We start from the raw sequence: 26,527 nt of genomic DNA, 5'->3' as shown, positions 1-26,527 counted from the left end.
CCCTGTCTACATGCGCATCACCAAGTGTAAGGACGCAGGCACGTGTACTGATGACAATAACCTACACTCAGAACCAAAAGATGCAGTGGGGAATGGTATGTGTTAGGAATCAGTCCGAGGTGAATTTTTTCCAAGCAACTCCACTGAAACCATGTACTGGGGTGCATTTTTCTTGGAGAGGGTCTATACAGTCATACTCTAGAAAGTAGAGTTGTTTGTACTGATGTTTTTATATGAAGAACATAGTGTCTTTGAGGTTTTAAAGACAACTGTGAAATAAAATTGTTTCATCTGCTGGTAAGAAAAAAGAGGGGGACCCCTAAATGATCTAACGCTTCTAGCCCAGGAAAATTACATTCAAGGTTAATGAGAAAAACTGCAAGGACTTCTCCCAACCATTGTAAGTCTCTGAAGAATACTGCTGAGGAGGAATAGTTCTAGAGCAGCGATTTTCAACGCGAGCGCTGCAAGCATTTTTAAAACATGCAAACGTGACCATTCAGTCAGGGCACCGACCTCTTCTCCCGTAGGGTGTCACATATAAAGACAGCAGCATCCAGCACGACAATAGCTGCCCAGTGTGATTCGAATTATACCTATTTTTTGTCAGATCAGCAAAAAATACATTTTTTGGTAATCCGTTTATGTGTGCCACGAGAGGAAAACGGCCGACAGCCGCTGCTCTGGTAGCCTGGAGACAGGGAGATGCCCTGAGCCACTACGAATGCAGCTGACACCTGGGAGGACAGCACCGAAGGGCCTGTAGGTCCCAAGACGGAGGACGCAGCTCCGCCCACACCGGCCTCGGGCCAAAGGCCCCCCTCCACCCTCCTCCGCAGGCTTCAGGGTGAGCTACTGAGAATTAGGGGTTTCCAGATTTTCAAAATTAAAAACATTTTTCCCCACTCTTGCACTGTTTAAATTTCAGGGTACGGCATACCCCCAGAATAGCTTGAAAAAGGAAAACGTGCTAAGACCAGGTGGTGGGACAATCGGGACTCTCACCTCTGAGGAGCCCTCGGGAAAACTGGGCAGGCCTACTAAGGCCGAGCATCTGCACCCCGGACGCAGCCGTCCTGCTCCCGGATCTACGCCCGAGAGACGCGCGTGCACAGGTGCACCGGAAGAACGGTCACAGCAGCTTTACTGTAACAGCCGGAAACCAAAACCACCCAAGTGTTCTTCAGCAGAAGGAGCAGAAACTGGGCGCAATTACAAAAATCATGAATATACAAATAAATGGGTGGACCTCAAAACATTATCCTAAGTGAAAGAACCCAGACACCAAGGAGTATACACTGCCCGATTCCACTTACAGGAAGATAAGAATTAGCAGAAGTAAATGATGGTGACAGAAGTCAAAATACAGGTTACCTCTCGGGGAGTTACTGAGTAGGAAGGAAGCTTCCGGGGTGCTCGAATGTTCTGCATCTTGACTGAGTGGTGGTTACACAGGTACAAACACATATAAAACTTCAGTGAGCTGCCCTGGCCAGTGTAGTTCAGAGGACAGAGCGTCAGCATGCACATCAAAGGGTCACCGCACATACCTGGGTTGCAGGTTCCATCCCTGGCCCCAGTCGGGGCGCATGCCAGAGGCAGCCAATTGATGTGTCTCTCTCACATCGTCTCTCTCTCTCTCTCTCTCTCCCCTCCCCTCCCTTCCACTCTCTCTGAAAATCAATGGAAAAAATATCCTCAGGCGAGGGTTAACAACAACAAGAAGTTCCATGAGCTGTACAGCTGAGACAAGACTAGTGAATTTTACATTCTTTATTGTAAGCATGCTATGCCTCAATAAAAAAGAAAAAGAACATTGGGGGGGTATAATTTGGGCAAAGCCTTGGTTCCACCCCTGCAAAGGCCAGTTTATTTTTTCTCCATTTTCCCCCCATTGTTATTAAAAAATGTTTTATTGTGGTAAAATACACATAACATAAAGTTTACCATTTTAACCATTTTAACAATGCGGCTCAGTGGCATCAAGCACATTCACAATATTGTGCAACTGCCACCACCACCATCTCTAGAACTTTTCCACCGTCCCAAATGAAACTCTGTCCCCACAGCCTACTTTCTAGGAGGAGAGATGATAAGAGTCTTAGTATTAATCAAGCAACTTTGGTCAAAATCTTTAACAAATTATTAATTTAAAAAACAAATTGCTAACACTGAAAGGATGGTTTGCATGCACTTCCAGAGACTAGATGTGACTGTAAACACATCTTCTGGCCAACTCTGTGACCCTCGTTCAACAGCAGGCCTAAATATGGCCCTTGGGTTGACGCAGAGGTCACTTGATTGCCCCTGCAGGAGCCCCATGACTCTTTCTATTTCCTATTTCAGAGTAACAGGGTTGCTGCACCCAAGCTCTCCACCTCTAATGATCCATCAGATCACCAGTATAATTTTTATATGGCAACATCATGTCAGCAACTTTTTCTCAATAGAAAAAACAGTAACCACTATTATTCACTCTGCCTAGAAGCATGCCCAGGTACCTCCCTACATCCCCAAAGGAAAATCTATTCTGATTTTAGGCTTTGAAAATCCCCCTGACAATACCCCAAGTAAAAAAAAAGGGAAATCACTGCAGTTAAGGGAATTCTTAATACAGTAATGCAAATGATATGCACTGAGTTCTGCTTTCCTCTCTCTGATCCTCTGACATTACTAAAATCAGCAAGTCTGACACAAAGAGGTATGAATTATCAAATTATAGCAAAAGGCCCAGGCAGGGAGCAAAGGCTCAGTCTGCAAAGCAGAACAGGGAATCCAACAAACAAGAGGAGAGCTGGGGCCAGAGATAAGGCTGCCTCTGCAATTCCACCACAGCCTCCGCCCATGCGGTGCCAGAGGGCAAGCTGCCCGCACCCCCCCTCCGCAAGAGGAGGTGAGATGACAGGCAGAGGCAACAGAGGACAGCAGGACCGGAGCCAGCAGGCAGTGGAAGGCGTCCCACGTCACGGTCCAGCCTGCATCATAAATAGATCTGATCTTGTCCTCTCCAGGCAAAAAGATAACTAAGGCATGCTACAGGCCAAGAGCGTGCCATCTCCTTACTACTGAGTATGGGGGGCATGGGAGCAGCAAAGCTTTTCCAGGGAGCAGCTCATTTCCCCGGCACCTTCCACGAGGGATTCCACTGGAGAAAGATTTATTGCTCAGAAGCTTTTCCAGAAAGCAGGACATACAGGCGTAAAACCAATTCTCCCTGTCCTCCCAAGCAAACAGCTGAAGCTACCGCCCTCTATCGCTGTTTTCTGGACCAACCTCAGATACGGAAAGCTCCCAGTCTCAGTTACTAAATCTTGTTCTGCTCTGCTCGTGGCTGCATCTTCAGCTTTGTTTCCCGGGCATGGAAAGCAGCTTAGCACCACTTGAGATTCTGGTTTGTTACGGACAGTCCCTGTGCGGGAATGCGCTTCGGGGTTGCTTTGGTAATTCAGTACTTTCACTAACTGGCTCGCTGATATTTAAGCTGCCAAGCACCTGCACATGAAAGCTCACAAAAGAAAAAAGTGTAAATAACTCACAGATTAAACTAACTAAGAATTCTTCTCAATTCCCCAAAGATAGTGGGGGAAATCCAAAACGCTCAAATCGTCACCATAACATAACCCAGTGTCGGAAGGCAGGAGCAGGTTATGGCTGAAGCAGTGGTTCCCAAACCTGAGCGTGCATCAGGGGCCTGGGGGGGCTTGTTAAAATGCACACCGCTGCCTACACCCAAGCCCCAGTTTGCCCACTACCACCACCACATCTCTGATTCCCTAGGCCTGGGGCGCGCCTGAGAACCTGCATTTCACCAGGTTCCTCTGTGCTGCTGCTGCTGGTCTGGGAAGCACACTCAGAACCAATGGGTTAGAGCAGCAGTGTCAGTGGAGAACAACACAGGCCACAGACATCATTTTAGACTTCTGGCAGTCACATTATAAGAGTACTGTGACTGCTGGACAAAACTGATTTGAAGAATATATTTTCTTAACCCAATATATTCAAAATATTATCAATCAATGTAAAATATATTAATAAGGCATTTTACTTGTTTTTGTACTAACTTCAAAATCTGGTATGTAGCCCTGGTCGGTTTTGCTCAGTGGTTAGACCATTGGCCTGTGGACTGAAGGGTCCCGGGTTCAATTCTGGCCAAGGGCACGTACCTCGGCTGCAGGCTTGATCCCCGGCCCCAGTCATGCAGGAGGCAACCAATCCATGTGTCTCTCTCACATCAATGTTTCTCTTTCCCTCTCTCTCCCTCTCTCTCTCCCCTTTCCACTCTCTGAAAAGCAGTGGAAAAAATATCCTCAGGTGAGGATTTTTAAAAAAAACATCTGGTGTGTATGTTACACTTACAGCACATCTCAATCTTGACCAGCTACGTTTCAAGGGCTCAGCTGCAACATGTGGCTAGTGGGTGTTACTCTGGGCAGTGCAGGTTTAGAGCACTCCCTAAGAAAGAAGACATAACACTGACTGGGTTCCCACGACCTGTCAAGAACATGCCTAAACTATCAGACTCTGCTTTCTGGGCCTGAGGGGCCCTGACCCCCTGGCCACAGGAGACTGGGCAGGGTCAGTACATGCCTAGCCAAGCAGACCTTTCCCTATTCTTTTGCTTGATTTTCTTTCAAGCAAAACAGAAGTAAAGCAGCAGTCAGGCCTGGCCTTCCAAACAATGTGAGAGGCGTGCACAGGATGGCATCATGCTCATACCACACCCTGAAGAAGACCAGGCGCCAGCAGGTGACACAGCAGTAGAGGCAATTGGAAACCCAGCCTCTCTGAGCTCTAGTCCTGCACCTTTGTCCTGCCCACAATGACACAGGAACCTTAGGGTCTGTTCAGGACGTTCTTTTCAGGCAGAGCTAGCTCATGACAATGTTCTGTCATTTGCAACCAAGAAAGTCCTGATGAAGAGACCTGGGCCCTGTGAGTGTCCAGACAGAAGTGGCCTGCCCGCCTCGAGCTTCCCCTCCTGGTGCTGGACTGACTAGCACAGCAAGGCCTGCCCCCTGCCACCAGGGCCTCTGTTCCCGTTCTTTCACTGCCCCTTCAGAGTGGGCTGGCATTTGAAGTAAGAGATTTCATTCTACTTTGGTGGCTTTGTTTCAGTTTCCCTGTTTTTGACAGAAAAAAACATAGCTACCCATGCCCTATGTATCCCTTTAGTACAAGGCAGAGAGAGCAAGATGTTCTGTGTATAATTCAACTTCCCTGCCTGTGCGCAGGTTTTCATAGTAGAATACTGGGGAAGTGACCCGCTTGCCATGTCCTCTTTCTCTCCTGTTCTCCGATTTGTCGTCTCCTTTCCCTACCCACCCTGCGCGGGACTGGAGGATGGTGGAGCAGAGGAGCTGCAGGGGGCAGGTGGCGGGCCCTTCCCGCCACTCCCTCCCTCAAGCCCTGCCGTTCTCTTTCCCAGCCTTGGGCCTGCAGATCCCAAGAATCAGACATGAGAGCAGAAAGTCTCTAACATGAGCATTTGCTTTTCCGCTGGCATTTTCCCTGTGGAACAAGTTTCCAAAATGCTCACCTATCAATGGCAGAAGTGGCCAGCATTTCTCTGTCCTCAGGGAACACCCCTGAGCTTCCAGAAGCTCAATTGATCTGTTACTGGGGAAATGTACGTATTCATTTGAAATTTAAATTAAAGATGTCTCCCAAGTGTGCTACAGGTCAAAGATAATAAAAACAAACATCATAGAAATATTGGTTGAGTCCAGGATAATAGAATAATAAACGAATTTATGCACGGAACACTATCCACATTTACTTTCACCTCAGAGCACAGGACAGCTACAGAACTTGCCAGAGGCTTCAAAGGCAGAAGAGGCAGAGGCAGGACCCCCACACCTGGTGGACTCGGGCATTTAGTAAATCCTGAGGCCTGCCAGGTAGCAGACCCTTTTCTAAGCCTGAGGGACAAAGCAACAAACAAAAAGCCCTCACAGGCTTACACTCCAGCCATGGGAGACGGACACGCACCGATCAGGTGTGTGATGGCAGTCAGAGCCCAGAGGCAGGGTGAGGATGGCATATGGTGCCAAGGAGCACTTTATGTTGCCGTGGTCAGGGATGACATCTGATAAGGGGGACATCTGAGCAGACTTAAAGGAGGGGAAACGGGGAGGAATGCTCAGAGGGAGGAACACACCACTGCAGGAGCGAGCCTGGCTCACTGGAGGGTCAGCGCACTGAGCACCAGGAGGCCACAGCCCCTGCACAGGGAGCCAGGGCAGGCGGCAGGGCGATGACATCTGAGCGGCAATGGGCAGGATCTCCAGGGCATTACAGACTGTTCCAAGGACTGTGCTTTTCACTCGGAGAGAATGGAGAGAGCCTCCAAGAAGGTTTCAAGCAGAGAAGAGATGTGATTTATGTATAAAAAGGACCACTCCGGCTCCTGCTGAGAATGGAACGACGGGTGCAAAGACGAAGCAGAGAGAGAGTTTGGGAAGTCAGTGCAAGAAGGGTGGTGGCACGACTCAGGGAGCCCCAGGGGAGGCAGTGGGAGTTGACATCTATTTTTAAGGTAGAAGTGGTGGCATCTGGCTGATGGACTACGGGATGTGAAAAAGGATGGAGTTGCTGTTGACTCAAACGGGCAGATTCAGGAGGAGCAGGTTTAGGGAAGAGTGAGACGTGGATGGGAAGGAACCAAGACCCAGTTTTGGACATGTTACCTTCAAGGTACCTTTCGGGCATCTAAGAGGCAATGTCACAAAGGCAGTGGAGGAGGGGTCCTGGTTGGAGACACAAATGGATGCCATGAACCCATGGTATTCATGAGAATGGACACTAACACCCAGAACAATTTTCTCAGTAGGGACGGTGCTGTCCCTCAAGGAGTGTGTTGGGAATTTGTGGGGACATTTTTAGTTGTCACCATGATTGGAGGTGCTACTGATATTTAATAGGTGGGAGGGCAAGGGACCTAGATGTCCAACGATAGATGTGACACTCCTGCATAGAGAACTGTCCGACCCCCACGCAATGTTCACATACTCTGCAGACATGCTCTGGGAGGACACTGTTGTTATCGGAGCCCAGAGCGTCCCCTCTCTTTATACGCAGCAGCAGTGTGCTTCTTGCACAGCCCTGAGACAGAGTGAGCTTTCTCCGAACAAGGGAAGACTGCATTGGGTTCAATCTTTACCAGGAGTGCTCAACACCCACGTCAGTCCCTGCATGTCCTTCACGGTATCTGAGAGACAGACACAACAGCCCTGCCCCAGACTGCATCGCTGTCACACGCAGTGTCCAAGGAGCATCCACAGCCTTCCGCACAGTCAAGCCGAGGTATATGTGGAGAGAACTCCGGGTTATTTAATTATAAACTATTTTCCTTTTATAGCTAGGATATTAGATTGATTTTTCAAAAGTGTGTGTGTAGGTAGGTTATACTCCCTCTGACTTCATCTCAGGGTAGTAAAGGAGGTATTGGGTATGACACAGTAACTAGAAAAGAGCTGAGGCCCAAGGACCATGCCCTAGGCCCACCTGATATTAGAAACCCAGGGCAGGAGGAGGAGTGGGCACGGAGACTCCTGCCCCCGAGGGAAGAGACAACTGAGAGAAGGCTGATTGCCGAGCAAAACAAGGATGGAGACCGGCCACTGGATCAGCAGATCGTTAGTGATCCTGACCCCACCTAGTGGGGTGCTGGGGGCAGAACTCTGGCTAGAGAGTCCATGTAATCCAGGGCAGGGACCTGAATTACTGGTAAACATTTGGCAGATTTTCCGTCTTGATCCCAGGTGCCCCTGCTACATCCCTTTGCTCTGCTCCTTTAGGTGAAGATATGCTGGTTCTCCCGGGACCCTCCGTGGAGGCTCTGTTCCAGCCCTGGGAGGCCACAGCCTTGCTTACTGCCCTCCTCAGTCCTCCCGAGCAGGGACACGACACCCAGCCTCTTGGCCCCGTGTGTTTCAGTCTATACCTTGCTGAGCTGGGACTCAAAAGCCAGCGAGGTTGAAGACTTAGAACTCTTCATGCCCGAAGAGGCTGTGGGGAGGGGCCGCGCTCGGTCAGTCCCATGGCTCCCCACTCTGGTCACCGGGCTCCAGGGCTTGGCTGAGCTCCTCATGGTCGTCAAGCAGGTCTGTCTTTCTGTAGAAGAGCAGAAAAGAAAAACATGTGTCCACACAGGAGCCTGCAAAGAGACCTCGCCGAGCCTTACCCCGCCAACCCCGTCACACGGAGCCAGCGCTCATGGCTGCGCTGCAGAGAGTGCTGCTCCTGAGACAATGCCCTTGAACCAGGCTAATTCTTACAACGTCACAACAGCTGTTACCAACTGTGAAGACGTGTGCAACACTACTGATGTTCTGACCTTGCTCCTCAGCCCTTAGTCAGAGATGCCTAAGACAGTATTACTATATACCCACAAGCTATATGTGTGCATGCGTCCCCGTGTAAAACAGGTCAGCCTGGGCCAAGACACACCATGTCCATAAGCCTTGTAGCTTTAGGGCCGACAATGCCACAACCCACCTAATTTTTAAATAGACATAAATGAATTATCTGAAAAGTAGATTTCACAGAAGAACAGCTTTTTTCTTCTTTTGGACAAAAATGGATAGCATTTAAAAATTAATAGAACATATTTTAACTGGTCAGACTTGATATTACAGCACAGAGTTACTGCTATAACTAAAATATTTTGCCCGGCGGGGTGTGGCTCAGCGGCTGCACATCAACCTAGGATCCAGGAAATCTCAGTCTGATTCCCAGTCAGGGCACATGCCTGGGTTGCAGGCTTAATCCCCAGTCGGGGGCGTGCAGGAGGCAGCTGATCGATGACTCTCTCATCATTGATGTTTCTCTCTCTCAATGACTGTCATCATGGATGTTTCTACCTCTCTCCCTTCTTTTCTCTGAAATCAATAAAGATATATTTTTAAATAAAATAAAATAAAATATTTTATGAAAACAAAATTGCTCTAAATAGCAACATGCAGTTAGACCTACGGGAAACCCCACATACAAAGACCCGGAAGGCAGGCTGGGTCCTCGATCAGCAGTCAGTGTGGCCGGCATCTCAACCTCTCTGAGCCTGTTTCTTCCACCAGTGGCACAATGATAATGAATTAAATGCTCTCCAGGGTCTCCTCCAGCTCCAACCCTAACTCTGCCTGTCCCCAAGGACTCTAATGACCAGGAGTGTGAGACAAAATACCAAAACCTGAGATAAAGCTTCATCCTTTCAAGGAAACAAACTAAAATATGCACTTTAAAATACACCAATAGGTAATTCCAGTGGCCACACTCACAGTACCTGGGGGTCTAATTAACTGCCCCTGAGGGATGATGGCTGGTGTTAAGCAGCCCTGGGCCTTCTCCCCATCACCGCTCCCAGGACAGCCCATTAGCCATCTATGAGGAAACAACAGAACCCCACCCCCACCCTCGCTCAGGCTGTGACCTCTTCCTGTTCTTGTCTACTTTTCCTGGCCAGAGGAGACCATTTCAACTGAGTCTCTCGGCCAGAGCCACCCAGTTCCTATCCCTACTTTTTTTTCACATCAAAGCAATTCAGTTTATTTCCTGGCACTTGGTTGGAATAAGGGCATCAGTCAATCCATACAGAATGGAGGGGTTCATTTGAGAGAAGCGAAGTAGAGGTAGCAATTTGGGATGGTTATGAAACAGGACAGATCGCACTGGAAGAGTAAGATACAGAACCTTACTGACACTTAGAAGCTTGCACTGGGAGTCTAGTCAGTTTCTCCATCAACATGATTTTTTTATTAAAAAGTCATCACAATTGAAAAGCAGTTCCGGTGGTGAGTGGGTGGGTGGGAAGACATTAACCAAAGAACTTATATGCATATATGCATAACCCATGGACACAGACAATAGTGGGCTGAAGGCCTGAGGCAGAGAGGGGGCAGAGGCAGGGAAGAAGGGGTCGATGGGGGCAAAAGGGAGACATCTGTAATACTTTCAACAATAAAGATAAATTAAAAAAACAAACAAGCAAAAAAAACAAAACAGTCCCAAAGATACCCCGGAAAGGAAACAGCTCTGTGCTTGCCCAAGCTATAACTAAAAATTTATAACAAACTGGTTCATTGTTTTATAAGACATTCTAAAGCCAGTTTTACATTTTAAGATATAAAAACATTACGGCTTCATTTCACTGGTGTCCATTTTTTAATGAAAAAATAATTGAATTTGAATCTGAATGATTTGGAAGTTTTCCTTTGAGTTCCACTGGCTCATAAAAGGTATCCTTATGCTTCCGGATCCAAGTCCATTTTATGTCCCTCCCCCTCCATTTATTCTCCTTCAGCCCTGTCTTTTCTCTTCCTGTGATGGCGAGTCTTATTCAAGTCTCCATCATGCCATTCCATGGAAGACTTGTCTCTGTTCCTTCCATATGGAGACCAACCGTTACACATCTGCAAAAATATTCTTCCGTGGACACTTTCCATCACATTATCCCGTTGGTCAAAAACTTCAGTCTCCTTGAGACCCATATTTTAGTGGTTCATTCATTTATGTGTTCATTCAACAAATATTTACAGAGTGTTTACTACATACTAGGCACTATTCTAGGCACAGAGGAAACAACAGTGAACAAAACAGACAAAGAGAAGCATTGCTCTCACGAAGCTGTATTACTTACTCACTAGAATCCAGTGGACCCTTCATTCTCGACCAGCTAGATCGAGTAAGACCCTGCCAGCCCTTCCCTTTTCTGTCCTCTCCTGTCTCCCAGTTCCTTCCTCTCCAAGCAGCAATCTGCTTACTCTCCAACACAGATTCCCTGAGCCAAGAGAACTGCTTTCTTACCCCCATTCCTGCTCTCCAACAATTCTCTGACTCCCACACAGGCGTGTGCCTTTGCTGGTCCTCACACCGGGAATAGTCTCTCCTCTCCTTCTCCAAGTTCTGACTCTAATAGCGTAATAAGTATCTTCCTCGCTGACAGTTCCTTCAGCACATCTTCCCCACACTATTCTTATTCACATTCGATGGCAAATCCCTGTAGGTATCCATGAGTTGTTTCCTAGGGCAATGCTTGCTGCCTCCAGCTAAATAGATAAATATAAATATTCCAAGCACTGAATGAGTCAGTGAGGTAGAGCAAAAAGAGTCCTGGCCCAGCAGCTGGGCGATCCAGTTTCTCTCCTGGCTCTGCTACTCACTACCTAGCGTAAATCTTGAGCACCTTGACCACGTCACTTAACTGCTTCAGACTTCAGTTATCTCCCTCACCAAAATGAGGAGGTTTGATCAGTAACATGGCTGGTCTATCCAACTTCCTTTGCCATTCTTCAATTCTATTACTTTTCATTCTGCAATCACTATTTTTTATAGTAGCATTCTTGTTTTAATTGAATTTATTACATTGGTTAGTAAAATCATATAGGTTTCAGGTGTACAATTCTATAATACACCATCTGTATATTGTATTGTGTGCTCACCACCCCAAGTCAAGTCTCCTTCCATCACCATTTATCCCCCCTTTACTCTTCACCTTCTCCTGCCCCCATTTCCCTCTGGTAATCACCATAGTGTTGTCTATGACTAACAGTTGTTTTTCAGTTTAATCTCACTTCACCTTTTTCACCCAGCCCCCAAACCACCCTCCCCTCTGACAGCTATCAGTTTGTTCTCTGTATCTATGAGTCTCTTTCTATTTAGTTTGCTAGTTTATTTTTTTCCTTAGATTCCACATAAATGAGATCATATAATACATGTCTTTCTCTGACTGGCTTCTTTCACTTAGCATAATGCTCTCCAGGTCCATCCATGCTGCCTCAAAAGGTAAGATTTCATTCTTTTTTACCACTAAGTAGTATTCCATTGTGTAAATGTCCCACAGCTTTTTATTCACTCATCTACTGATGGGCAATTGGGCTGCTTCCAAATCTTGGCTACCGTAAATACCACCACAATGAACATAGGGGTACATATAGTCTTTCAAATTAGTGTTTCAGGTTTCTTCAGATATATTCCCAGAAGTGGATACACTGTGTCATAAGGAAGTTCCATTTTTAATTTTTTGAGGAAACTTCATACTGTTTTGCATAGTGGCTGCACAAGAGTTCCCTTTTCTCCACAACCTCACCTACACTTGTTTTTACTGATTTATTGATGGTAGCCATTCTGACAAATGTGAAGTGATATCTCATTGCAGTTTTAATTTGTATTTCTGTGATGATTAGTGACATTGAGCATCTTTTAATATGTCTATTGGCCATCTGTATGTGATCTTTGAGGAAGTGTCTATGTAGGTCCTTTGCCCATTTTTTAATTGGATTGTTTTTGTGTTGAGTTTTATAAGTTATTTATAAATTTTGGAAGTTAATCCCTTATCAGAGGTATCATTGGCAAATATGTTCTTCTATTCAGTGGGTTGTCTTTTCCTTTGATGGTTTCCTGTGCTGTGCAAAACCTTTTTAGTGTGATACAGTCCCATTTGTCTAGTTTTGCTTTTGTTGCCCTTGCCCAAGAAGATATATCAGAAAAAATATTGCTATGAGAAATGTCTGAGATTTTTATGGCCTATGTTTTCTTCTAGAATTTTTATGGTTTCCAGTGTAACATTTAAATCTTTAATCCATTTGGAGTTTATTCTTGTGTACGGTTTAAGAAGGTGGTCTAGATTCATTTTTTGCACATATCTGTACAATTTTCCCAACACCATTTATTGAATAGACTATCTTTATCCTATTTTATGTTTTTGCCTCCTTTGTCAAATATTAATTGAACATAAAGGCATAGGGTCTACTTCTGGGCTCTCTATTCTGTCCCATTGATCTACATGTATATACCATGATATTTTGATTACTACTGCCCTGTGGTATAGTTTGATATCAGGTAGCACGATTCCTCCAACTTTGTTCTTCTTTCTCAACACTGCTTTGGCTATTCTAGGTCATTTGTGGTTCCATATAAATCTTTGGAATATTTGCTCTAATTCTGTGAAATAAGCCATTGGTATCATTTAAAAAAAAAAAAAAAAGTTTTTATTGATTTTTGAAAGAGAGGGAGAGAGAAAAATATCAATGAGAGAGAAACATCGATCAACTGCCTCCTGCACGCCCCCTACTGAGGATTGAGCCCATACCCCGGCCATGTACCCTGACCAGGAATCAAACACAAGACCCTTCACTGCATGGGACAATGCTCAACCAACTGAGCCACACCAGCGAGGGCAAGCCATTGGTATCTTAATAGGAACTGCATTGAATCTATAGATTGCTTTGGATAGTATGGACATTTCAATTCTTCCAATCCATGAACATGGTATATGCTTCCAGTTATTTGTATCTTCCTCAATTTCTTTCTTAGGTTCTTAAAATTTTCCAAGTACATGTTTTACATCCTTGGTTAAATTTATTCCTAGGTATTTTTTTTATGCAATTGTGAATGGGATTATTTTCTTAGGTTCTCTTTATGATAACTCATTATTGGTATATAAAAATGCAGCTGATTTCTGGATATTTATTTTGTATCCTGCTTCTTTACTTCATTCATTTATCAGTTCTAGGAGTTTTTCTGTGGAATCTTTAAGGTTCTCTATATACAATATCATGTCATCTGCAAATAATGACAGTTTCACTTCCTCCTTACCAATTTGGGTGCCTTTTATGTTTTCTTCTTGTCTGACTGCTGTGGCTAGGACTTCCAGTACTACATTGAATAAGAGTGGTGAAAGCGGACATCCCTGTCTTGTTCCCAATCTTAAGGGGAATGCTTGTAGTTTTTGCCCATTGAGTATGGTATTGGCTGCAGTTTGTCATATATGGCTTCTACTATGTTGAGGTATGTTCCCTCTATTCCCACTTTGCTGAGAGGTGTGTGTTTTTTATCATATATGGGTCTGGATTTTTTTCAAATGCTTTTTCTGCATTTGATGATATGATCATGTGGTTTTTATCCTTCATTTTGTTTAGGTGAGGTATTATGCTTATTGATTTGTGAATGTTAAACCATCCTTACATCCCCAGAATAAATCCCACTTGATCATGGTGTATGATCTTTTTAATGTATTGCTGGATCCAGTCTGCTTATATTTTGTTGAGGATTTTAGCATCTATGTATATCAGGGATATTGGCCTATAATTTTCTTTCTTTGTGATGTCTTTATCTGGTTTTGGTATTAGGATAATGCTGGCCTTGTAAAATGAGCTTGGAAGTCTTCTTTCCTCTTGAATATTTTGGGAGAGTTTGAGGAGGACAGGTGTTAGTTATTCTTTGAATGTTTGGTAAAATTCACCTATAAAGCCATTCAGTCCAGGACTTTTATTTGTTGGAAGGTTTTTTTATTATTATCACTGCTTCAATTTCTTTTTTATTTTTAGGACACAAAGTTTTCTTTAAATATTTTTAGGGGGAAGGGTCACAATACTTCTACTCAATTAAGAGAAACATTTTCATCAGTACAGAGGTGTATTTTTTTACACTTATCATGAATTCATAGGGAATGGGTTCCAGCAGCTCAGGCTTTTTTCCATTGGTTCTCAGAAAGTGTGCTTCTCTGGGTGGGCAGGTTGATGCTTCAGTTGAACCCAGGTACCTTTCTCTTTGGCTTCCTTCTTTTTCTGATCATTTTCCTTCACACATTTTGGGCTCTTAGAGTGCTTAATATGCTTAATACATATATTAATTCTTTTGGCAAAAATCTTGACCTTCACTTGTTTGCTCACAACAATGCCCACCACGTACTAGGTGGCATTGCAGACCCTTCCAGTTTTGCCATGGGAAAATCTGTGGGGCATTCCCTTTTTAACAGTGCCCATTCCCTTGACATCTACAGTATCACCTTTCTTGTAGATTTGCATGTATGTGGGCAGAGGAACAACTCCATATTTTCTAAAAGGCCTAGAGAATATATAGCAAGTACCCCTCCTCTTTCCTTTTGTGATAGTCATTTCGGCAAATTACTAGAAGATGGTGGTTCCAGCTGAAAAGCGATTACTGCTTCAATTTCATTAGTTGTAATCAGTCTATTCAGATTTTATGATTCTTCCTGATTCAGTTTTGGACAATTGTTACATTTCTAGGAATTTATCCATTTCTCCCAGACTGTCCAATTTGTTGGCATATAGTTGTTCATAGTATTTTCTTACAATCCTTTGTGTTTCTTTGGTGTCAATTATTACTTCTCCTCTTTCAGTTCTGATTTTGTTTATTTGGGTCCTTTCTCTTTTTTTCTTGATGAGTCAGGTTAAAGATTTGTCAATCTTGTTTATATTTTCAAAGAACCAAGCTCTTGGTTTCACTGAACTTTTTTATTGTTTTTATAGAATCTATTTCATTTATTTCTGTTTTGACCTTTACTATTTCCTTTCTTGTACTCACATTGGGCTTTGTTGTTCTTTTTCTAGTTTCTTTAAATGTAAAGTTAGATTGTTTATTTGACATTTTTCTTGTTTCTTGAGGTAGGCCTGTAATGCAATGAATTTCCCTCTTGGGGCTGCTGTTGCTGTGTCCCATAGATTTGGGGTTGTTGAGCTGTCATTTTCATTTACTTCAAGGTATCTTTTGATTTCTTCCTTGATCTCACTATTAACACATTCATTGTTTAGTAACATGTTATTTAGTTTCCATGTCTTTGAGTATTTTTCAGTGTTTTTGTGTGTGACGGATTCCTAGTTTCACACCATTATGGTCAGAGATGTTTGATATGATTTCAGTCTTCTGATTGTTTTGTGTCCTAACATGTGGTCTATCCTAGAAAATGTTCAATGTACACTTAAAAAGAATATATAATCGGCTGCCTTGGGGCAAAATGCTCTGAAGATATCAGTTAAATCCATTTGACCTAGTATATCATTTAAGGCCACTGTCCTTGTTGATTGTCTGGAAGTTCTATCCATTAATGTCAATGGGGTGTTAAAATCCCCTACTATGAGTGTATTACTGTTGATCTTTCCCTTTATGTCTATCAAGATGTGCTTTATATATTTAGGTGCTCCTATGTTGGGTGCATAAATGTTTACAAGGGTTATATCCTCTTGTTGCATTGTTCCCTTTATCATTATGTAGTGTCCTTCTTTATCTCTTACTATAGCCTTTGTTTTAAAGTCTATTTTGTCTGATATAAGTATTGCTAACCCAGCTTTTTTCTTTCAGTTCCATTTGCAAGAAATATCATTTCCCATCCCTTTACTTTCAGTCTGTGTGTATTATTTGTTCTGAGGTGGGTTTCTTTTTCTTTTTTAAATATATCTTTATTGATTTCAGAGAGAGGAAAGGAGAGGGAGAGAGAGAGACAGAAACATCAATGATGAGAGAATCATTAATTGGCTAGAGCCTTCAACCGGGGCATGTGCCCCGACCGGATATCGAACCCTGATCGTTTATATCAACAGCTGAGCCATGTCCGGCCGGGTGGTGGGTTTCTTGTAGACAGCATATATATATACAGGTCTCGTTTTGTTATCCATTCAGCTACCCTATGTCTTTTGATTGGAGCATTTAAGCCATTTACATTTAAAGTGATTATTGATAGGTACATATTTATTGCTATTTTATTCTTTTAATTATGTTCCTCTGTGTTCTTGTTGTTTTTTTCTTCTTCTTAAAGAAGACCCTTTAACTTTTCTTCTAATACTGGCTTGGTGGTAATGAGCTCCTTTAGCTTTTTCATATAGCCTCGATGGGTTGTAGGTCCTTGCTTTTCATCACTTTGAATATATCTTGCTATTCCCTTCTGGCCTGAAATGTTTCTGTTGAGAAATCAAATGACAGTCTTATGGTAGCTCCCTTGTAGGTAACTAACAATTTTTCTCTTGCTGCTTTTAAGATTCTCTCTTTGTCTACTTCTGCCATTTTAAATATGATGTGTCTTGGTGTAGGCCTCTTTGAGTTCATCTTGTTTGGGACTCTGTGCTTCCTGGACTTGTGTGTCTTTTTCCTTCACCAGGTTAGGGAAATTTTCAGTCATTATTTCTTCAAATAGGTTCTCAATCCCTTGCTCTTTCTCTTCTCCTTATGGTTCCCTATGATGTGGATGTTGTCATGCTTGATGTTGTCCAAAGGCACCTTAAACTATTCTCATTTTTTAAAATTCTGTTTTCTTTTTGCTGCTCTGATTAGGTGTTTTCTGCTACTTTGTCTTCTGAATTGCTGATTTGATCCTCTGCTTCATCTAACCTACTGTTTATTCCTTCTAGTGCATTCTTCATTTCAGATATTGTATTCTGAATTTCTGAGTGGTTCTTTTTTATGGTTTCTATGTCATTTTTCATTCTGTTGGTGTTCTCACTAAGTTCCTTGAGCATCCTTATAACCATTTCGAACGCTTTATCTGATACACTGCTTGCCTCCATTTCAGTTAGCTCTTTTTCTGGATACTTCTCCTGTTCTTTCATTTGGGGCATGTTTCTTTGTCCCACCATTTTGGCTGATTCTTTGTTTCTGTGTATTAGGTAGATATGCTATGACTCCCAGTCTTGGTACGATAGCCTTGTGTAGTAGGACCCAGTGGTGAAGTCTCTTTGGTCACCTGATCTGGGTGCTCCAGGAGTGTTTCTTGTGTGGGTTATGCGGGCCCTCCTGTTGTAGTTGAATCTTGATTTTTATTGCCCCATTCATGTGTGGGGTCAACCCTCAGGCTGACTATGAGGATCAACCCCAACCATGGTGTACAAACTACTTGCAGGTGGTAACCACACAAAGCAGAACTTGCCTCAGTAGGGTCTGGTTCCTGCCGAGATCTCCCTTTAGATATGCCGCTTGTGAAGCTTATTTGATTCTGCTCTGATGTCGTCTGAAACTGGCCACTGTGTATTCTGGTTTTGGGCTCTCTTAGGAGGAACTCTGGTACAAGTCAATATCAGACACTGCCTGTGACTGTCCTGGGCAACCTGTTTAGAGCTACAAAGCGATGCACATTTTGTGGCTGCCTCTGCTAGGCCTAGGTGTGCATAGAAAGAACCAAGCTGTGCACCAAGGCCAGCTTTTATTAGCACTGGGCCTGGGGGCCAGTCAGCAAAAGTCCCAAGGCACCCTGAGATCTGCTTCTGCCTGCCTCCACCTGCCAGATGCTTGTTAGGTTCGTTCACTGAAAAAGCTTCTGTCAGTACTCGGGTTGCATGAGATAGGTTCTCAGTGAGTCACCACATAAGGGCGAGGGGTGTTCACATACTAATACAGGTTCAAACTCGGTACCAGTGCTGGGTCTGAGGCCACTCAACAAACATCCCAGGATATAATGAGTCTAGCTGCCACCTGCTTGGTGCTCACATACCTTTGTGGTGGGGCAGGGTCTCAAGGTGTCATAAGGCTAAGGCCAGCAGAGTTTATCAGGCTAAAACAGACCAAGATTTGGCCATGTGAAGGGAGGGCTCTGCACTGCTTGGGCATGCAAGGGGAAAATGGCCCCAACCTAGATCCACACAATTCAGTTTGTCCCAGATTCTGCCAGGAACCAGATCTCAGCAGAGTGGGGCTGCCAGGATTTGGGAGGATGGGGTTAGTGGATCTCCGGGAGAGGGTGGTGAAGGTCAGGCTTAGGGGAAGATAAAGGGTGTGGCCCCTGCCCCAGAGCCATACAACTCAGTCTGTCCCTGATTCTGTCTAGACCTCAGCAGGGCAGAGCCACCAGGGGTGAGACAGCTGGGTTATCAGGAGCCTGGATAGTGGGACTAGTGGATCTCTTGTGAGGGGCAGGACCAGTCAGGTTCACGGTAAAGTGGGGAGAATGGATCAACTCAGTCACTGACACCCCCTGAGTCTGTCCAGACCTCTACACTGCAGTCCAGGAAGCTGAGTCCTCAGCAGGGCTCAAACTCAGCAGAGTAGGGTGAGGGGGAGTCCAGAGTATGGGGATATTGCTTCCCCCCAGGCTGATGCTGTATGGAGGGAAATGCTCCACCCAAGAAAGATGGCATCTGCAGTATGGGGGAATGACTGAGCACAGGGATCCTAGCAGGTCTTTCCCCAGAGCCAAAAACACCAGTCTCTCCTCACAGGACTCTAGTCTGCTCTGCCCTCCTTCCACCGGAGCCCAGGGTGAACAGCTGCATAGAATATTTTGTGTTGGCCCTTCAAGAAGACACCTGTGCCCGGCTGGTGTGGCTCAGCGGTTGAACATTGGCCTAGGATCCAGGAGATTGCAGTTCAATTCCCGTGCACATGCATGGGTTGCGGGCTCAATCCCCAGTTGGGGGTGTGCAGGAGGCAACCAATCAATGACAACTCTCTCATCATTGATGTTTCTATCTCTCTCTCCCTCTCCCTTCCTCTCTCTGAAATCAATAAAGACATATGTTTTTTAAAAAAGGCTCCTGTATCTCTAGCCGACTCCCATCTCTCCATGGAGGACAGAATCCCCACTGATTTTTACAGCCAGATATCATGTGGGCACCTCTTCTCAGCTCTGGTAATCTGGACTGGAAAACCTGGCTTGGGGCTAAGATCCCACATTACTTAGGGGGAACCTTGCATCTAAGATATCTCCAGAACCTCAGGCACTGCACATGGGAGCCAGGCCAGCCCTTTCTGAATCTCCACCCTTCCTACCAGTCTTGACGTGGCTTCTTCTGCAAACCCTTGGTTATAAACTTCTCCTCAGCTAGTCTTCTGCTGGTTAATCAGGTTGCTTGTGCTATAGTTCAGTTGTAATTCCAGTTTGGTCCTGGGAGGAGGTGAGTGTAACATCCACCTACCCTGCTGCCATCTTGGATCACTCCTATTCCTAAAGTGACTAGCTAGTGGCATGTGTCCAAGAATGTACAGAGAACTCATTCTGCAGCACTGTTCTCCTGGCAGCAGTGTGAGTATGACTGCAGGTGAAAATCAATTTTAAGACTTTGCAGTTTGTTTGCTATAGTGTTTCTGAGAAAAATTATTCATAACTTCAGTTATATGATTAGTTCACACCTTATTAGTCTCAGCTTAGTTCCAGTATCACGACTTTTAAAAATTCTGTATTAAAAACCTAACTTTCCTAACATTTAACACCAATTGTTTTTCTTTCTTGACCCACAATTTTTAATGCTGGTTTGCACAGCAACAGTGAAAAAATAGTAATTTTTTCTATAGGCAAAGGCCTATATAGTAAATACTTTTATTAGGACTCCCAACCAATATAAAATAAATTCACATGCCCTGACTGATTCTTGAAGAGAATTACTGAAGAATTTTACCAGTTACTACAGAACCAACTAGTAACCTATCAGTCTGTCTCATGGAGATGACTTAATAAAATATTTGTTTAATCAAGGCACCCTTGTATGTTGATTACAACTACTTAGAAATACTACGGGGCTTCCTTTATGAAAACATAAGGTCACTCTGTAATGTATCTACATCTTCCAAAATCTGCCCAGCTTACTCTTGAAGTGAATGCCTCCCATTTATTTCCCAAAAGAAAGATAAGAATATGAAGATGAAAAGCAGCAGGAAGAGGACTGATATTTTCCTTGCCATCTTTGCCCCAATTTTCCAGGAGTCTAAGACCTGGTTAAAAAAGGAAAGCCGTCTCAGCTCAGACATAAACTCCTCTCTTAACCTCTGGCAACAAATCTGACAGCCTCTGGACAGTGCACCGGAAAACTGTCTAACCATTTAAACCATTTTTCAAAGACTGATGAGTTGCATGCTCTGAGGCCAAATCCTCAGGGCTACTTCATTTGTATCATTACACCTTTTTGATTCTCTTAGAACCTTCTGAACCCAATCAAATGATTCCCAAGCGCATGTGCACAGGGCACTCCTCCCATCTGCACCCCCTCTTATTTACCATGCTATCTTTTCTTAGTTCCTTTCACTCCTTTCCCATAATTTCCTCCAGACTGCATGTTCTGTGTTGTACCCATCCACCAGCCAGATTCTTCTCTTCAAATTCCACCTTCTTTCAGAATTCAAACTACACAGTAATGAATTAATTTCCCACTCACTTGAACCAGGAAGAAAACCCCATAGGTAGGGAAAGTGCCAGGCTGGAGGCCTGGAGCGGTAGTGGACGCTGCAGGATCAATGCAGCTCTCCAGGACAGACAAGAGGGTGAGCGCTAGTGTTGAGGAGAATGCTCCAGGCAGACTGAGCGCGAGCTTTGCGCCCTACTCCTACTCTCCATGTCTTAGGACATGATTAAACATCACCTACCCCCACTCCCAGCCTGGACCAGCATCTTACTTGTATTCTCTCTTATTCTGTCCAGTCCTGGGCTCTTCTAAAACAGACTCAGAAAGGTTCACCCTCAGAGCTGTCCACCCACAGTGCTCAGGCCACTTTGGTCCTGCTCTCTGGCCACTTCCAGGAAGGCCTTCTGCCAGAAGAGAAAGGAGGTACCCCAGGCCCATTCCTAGCTTTCTGCAGACTTTCATCCAATCTGCTTCCCACCACTTCTACGACCCTCCTCACACCCCTCACCCTGGCTGCCAGCTACAGGGAACCAGTGAATTACATAAACACTGTAGTGACTAAGAGTGGCCATGCTAACCCACTCCGAGCCTGGCAAAGCTCTGCTACATGCTTTATGTGGGTGTCATCAAATCCTCACTGTAGCCCTATGAGGTAACTGTCACCCCCAACTTACAAAAAAGGAAACTTCATTAGGCTCAGGGAGGTTCAGCTCAAATCAGAGTTGATGATAAACGCAGGACTGACACCCAGTTTCAACCGGCTGTATACACCAGGGATAGTACAGCCTCTCTGAATAACCCAGCTCCCATAGGAAAGCACCAGGCTTCTGGACCCAACGCTCCTGGACCAAAGCCAGCTCCACCGCTCACTGTGTGAACTCGGGCATGCTCTTCGGCGCTGTGGGTCTCAAGCTCTTTACCCCACACAACTGCAAAAACGGACAGAGAACAGGGAGATAGAGGCCACACGCAGACGTCAGTGGCCCTCCCACAGGCGCTGTTAACTGTCCAGCAGAGGGCGGCTCCACCTCACCAAGCAACAGGATACGGTGATGGAGCCCTTGAATCCGCGTTCAGTGGCCGACGCCAGACAGACATGCCAGGTTTAAGGAAAGTGCCCTGCACATACACAGAGCAGCTATTTTCATTTGGAAATGTGAGAGGAAAATAAACGCTGAGAACACAAGCCTTCTGGTCATTAGAGCCGGCCCAGCCTTAACACATCCCAGCTGCAGAAAGATACACACAGGTGGGAATGCTGGGAATAATACTTTTCTAATGGGTGTGAACTAGTAACAGAAAATAAATAGATGGACTCTGGACAAGTTCAAGACAAAGAAAAAGAAAAGTTTCAATGATTAATTCTCTGGCTTCTGAAAACCCTCCTAAACCACCTCAAAGGACTGAATTGATCAAGGAGTTACAGTGAAATCTAGGAACAAAACCCCATAGGGGCAGGGCAAGCAAGGGGTTTTCCAGGAGTGTTTCCTTTAAAATTTTCAAATATTTTCTTACCAAGCTTCTTTCCTCTCCTGAATAGTGTAAGACTTACATTTAAACTGTAACTCATAAATTGCATGGCATAAAGCAGAAAACAAAGGAGAGAGGAGGGAAGGAGGGGAGAGGGAACAGCTGTTTTGGGAACACATGAGGTGTTTGGCACCAGAGAGAGTCGGAGCCCATGGGTAAGCCTCCTGCTGCCTGGAACAGGTTCCTCTGAGGCTTAATCGCTGCCTTCAGAGCCTGTGTTGGGTGGGTTGCTTTGGGGCCTTGGATTTATGACCATTTTAAGGCAAGAAAACAGAAAGGCTACTGGGAAACCTTCTGGCCCATCACGGAATAATGAGTCCCTGGGACTGGGAGAGGGCACTGAGGTCTCTACTGCAGTACAATAAGCGCCAGGAAGTGGAAAGCTAAAGCATTCAAGTCAGAGAACTAACAGAGTGAGAATGCTCACATAGCTCAACTACCAGGGGACTCGGCAGGAAACGGAATGTTAAGTGAGCAACATGTGGAAAATCTCTAGCTAGAGCCTTTTAGAACGTGTGCCCAGTGCTCTAGGCCTCTTCAAAGTAGTGGTTCTAACCTGGGTGGCTGGGTGACCAATTCTGCCCTGGGGGGACGTCTGGCAATGTGTGGAGATGTTTTGGTTGTTACAACTTGAGGGCTGCTACTGGGTGGAGTCAGAGATGCTGCTGCCAGACATCCTTGGACCCAAAGGGCAGCCAGCCCCACAACAAACAAGCATGTGGCCTGGAGGGTCAGCAGCTGTGGTGAGAAACTGTTCCAGAGGCAGAAGGAGAATCCTGGGTCCCTGGTTCTCAGACCCGCACCTGGTTCGTTTCACCCAACACTGAAAATCTGGCTTGAGAGCTGCCGAGGGAATCCCAGACTTTAGCTGGAGGCCACTGGAAACGTTTCAAAGCTTATTATTTCCTGTGGGCTTGAGATGAAAAATCCTCCCCATCAGCCTTGGATTCCTCCTCGGTTTCATAAGGACAGCCTTCCACACAGCATGAGAAGGAAAATGGCAGACTAAAACTCATTTAGCCCATCGGCATAAGTTATTTAAAGAAAACAAGAACCAAAAAGTAATAAAACAAGAACGAAATGAAAAAGAACACTGGTACACCACTAGCCACACCATCTCAAGCCTGTAAGCAAGCTTTTAAAATGAAATAACATGAAGAAACTATGAAACACTTCAACAAAGCAGAGATCCATAACAAACGGTGTAATCTGGAATAGAAACAGAGGAGGAGTCAGGTCACGAACTATGAATTGCAGCCCTAGGGAGAGGCTCTGATCTGGGAGCTATATTGGGACCAACAGCTCAGAATCACTGCCCTGGGCAATCCTTCTGTCTCCACGGCTCAGCCCACAGAGCAGGGTGGCCTCTAATCAGCAGTTACTGCCTTACCTACACGGTGGCTTCACATCAAAGAATTAAAAGTGAATGAGCCAAGGCAGTAGAAAACAAGATGGAAATAAAACACTTCAAGAGCTTTTTCTATAGAAACAGTTTTAAAAGATCTACTGAAGAGTAACTGAGAATAAAAACTTCAGTGCAGTGCCAAGACCATTCAGTGCGGAAGGGCGGTCTTTTCAACAAACGGTGCTAAGAAAACTGGACATCTACATACAAAAGAATAAAGCCGGACCCTTACCTTATACCATGGACAGAAATTAACTCAAAGTGGATCAAAGACTCAGATGTAAGAGCTAAAACTATATAATTCTTGGAAGAAAACAAGAGGGAAAAGCTTTGTGACACTGGATTTGGCAATGAATTCTTAGATATGATACCAAACCCACAGGCAACAACAACAAAAAACAGATAAATCAGACTACATCAAAATTAAAAACTTTTGTGCATCAAAGGATGTAATCAACAGTATGAAAAAGTTCCTCAAAATATCAAAACTCAAATTTCCGTATGACCCAGCAATTCCACCTCTGGGTACATTCCCAAATAACTGAAAGCTGGGTCTCGACGAGGTACTTATATGCTCAGGCTCCTCATTCACAACAGCCACGGAGTGAAGTGACCAAAGTGTACACTGCCGGGTGGCTGATGAACAAAACGGTGAGTATCAGCCAGTGGAATACTATTCAGCCTTAAAAAGGAAGGACATTCTGATATGTCACAACACGGACTGACCTTGAGGACACTATGGTAAGTGGGAATCACCCGGTCATAAAGAGATGAGTACTATCTGACCACTCGTATGAGGTACCTAAAGCGGCCAGGTTCATGGAGACAGAAAACAGGGTGGTGGTTGCCAGGGACTGGGGGAGGATAATCTGGGAGTTAAATATTTTATAAATTATCATTTAATAATTAAATAAATTTAATAGGCACAGAATTTCAGTTTTGTACGATGAAAAAAGTTCTGTGGAGATGGATGGTGGTGACCGTCGGTCAATGTGAACATGCTTAATGACACTGGATTGTACACTTAAAATGTTTAAGATGGCAAACTTTATACTGTTTACCATCTTATCACTTTAAATATATGATGAAAAAAAACAAAACAAAACAAAAACCATAGTGTAGGAGGAACTAGAGACTTTATCTATTTCGGCAGAAGCATCTTGAGCTGTATATTCAGAGCCAGTTCAGGGCCCCTATACATGCCCCTGCCTGTCTGGGACATTAGCTGTGAAACAGAGCTCAGAAAGGGACCACTTACAAGGGTGTGGGCAGGGTTTGGAGGACCAACTCTGGAAGGTGCAGAGCCCCAGGGTTGGGACCATTATCACCCCTAGGCCTTCAGGGGCCAGGGGAGGAAGCAGGTAAAACCCACAGAGAGCTGGACCCACACGGAAGCTGTGGCTTCAGTGGGTTGAGAAAGGCAATAGACTCACGGAGACGCGACTGGAAGGGAGCCAGGGAAAGAAATGCTCACATTCATCATCCCCGCCCTCAAGCTGCTGTTCACTGGCTCACAGGGCAGCCCACTGATGCTGGGGGGGGGGGGGGGAGCCCAAGAGGAGAAAGCTTAGGATGCTGGCCCCACCACACGGGCCTGGCTAACTCCAACACCTCCTCCCAAGGGGCGCAAGAGTTTCCCTATCTAGAAACGTCCCCGTCTAGGAGGGCCTCAGAAGGGGCCTAGGCTTGTCTGTTGACATACCTACTGGCCTGAGCCCTTCCTTGGGGGCAGCATCCGGGCATTTGCCCCTGTTCTGAGCACAGACCCTCAATAACCACCTTCACCCCTGACTTCCCATTTCCATTCTCAGCTCTGCCTTTGTCTCCCTCTCACAGACTCGAAACCTCAGAGGTGCCTTGGGCCACCCCTTGAGGCCCTTGTTTCTCAAACTCGGTGCTGCCTGGACTAGGAGCTCAGACTCTGCAGTGTGTCCTGTGAGAGCCCAGCCTTTCTCTCCAGCAAAGACCTGGGAGGCGGCTGTCACTTTCCCCCTTTAGAAGTCCCTCCTGAAGCTCATGCCTCCCCTAGTGCCTGACAGACTTCCAAGTTCAGCTAGGATTGGTCACTCCCTGCTCAAAACCCCTAATTTTAGCTTATTTTAAGCTACATGCCAGGCACGAGGTTCAGCAATTTCCAGACATGATTTTCTGGTGTCCCAGACTGCCCCATGAAGCAGTCCTCATCTTACTTGACGATCAGTGACAACCAGCGCCAGGAGTCTGCTGACTCCCTCCCAGGGACTCCCTGCAGGCAAGCACCCAAGCCTGGGCCACTGCTCCTCTCGCTCCAAGTGAAGGGCCGCCCAGCTGACCTCGCCCGAGCCATGCTCACCGCCTGCCCCGCAGTGCGGCCAAACCGATTCTTCTGCACTCGGCCTCATCTTGGGGCCCCAGGACCCTCCTCTGAGACCTCCTCCAGCGAATGTTCTACCCCTTCTTTGAGGCTCACGCCAGTAACAACTTTCTTACAGGGCTTTCTGATACTCTCCTCTAAACCTCCAGGAAATTCAGCAGCTCTCTTCTGACACATCTCCATCCACAGCCTCCGTGCTCCTGGCAGAGCCACCCTAGCCCCGCACCTGGAGCTCAGCATCCGGACAGTCAGCCTCTGCTCCTGCCTCGTCTTGCCCACTATAGTTAACACCCTCTCAGCGGTCAGAGGGGTCTTTTAAAAACACAAATCAGATAAATGGCTAATACAGTAAATTTCATGTTGTATGTATTTTTTACCACAATTTAAAATTTTTTAATGGTTAAT

The 26,527-nt window shown here is 45.2% G+C and overlaps 1 pseudogene; it reads right to left on the bottom strand.

Annotated features, from left to right (window-relative positions):
• Positions 1–14,370: 14,370 nt before the first annotated feature.
• LOC107524557 (large ribosomal subunit protein eL21 pseudogene) lies at positions 14,371–14,894 on the bottom strand (annotated as a pseudogene).
• Between the last annotated feature and the right edge of the window lie 11,633 nt (positions 14,895–26,527).

Source organism: Miniopterus natalensis, chromosome 17 (assembly GCF_054644295.1).
Source record: "Miniopterus natalensis isolate mMinNat1 chromosome 17, mMinNat1.hap1, whole genome shotgun sequence".
Taxonomy (NCBI): Eukaryota; Metazoa; Chordata; class Mammalia; order Chiroptera; family Miniopteridae; genus Miniopterus; species Miniopterus natalensis.
The sequence above is the reverse complement of the archived record's forward strand: the minus strand, read 5'-3'. Positions and strand labels throughout refer to the sequence as shown.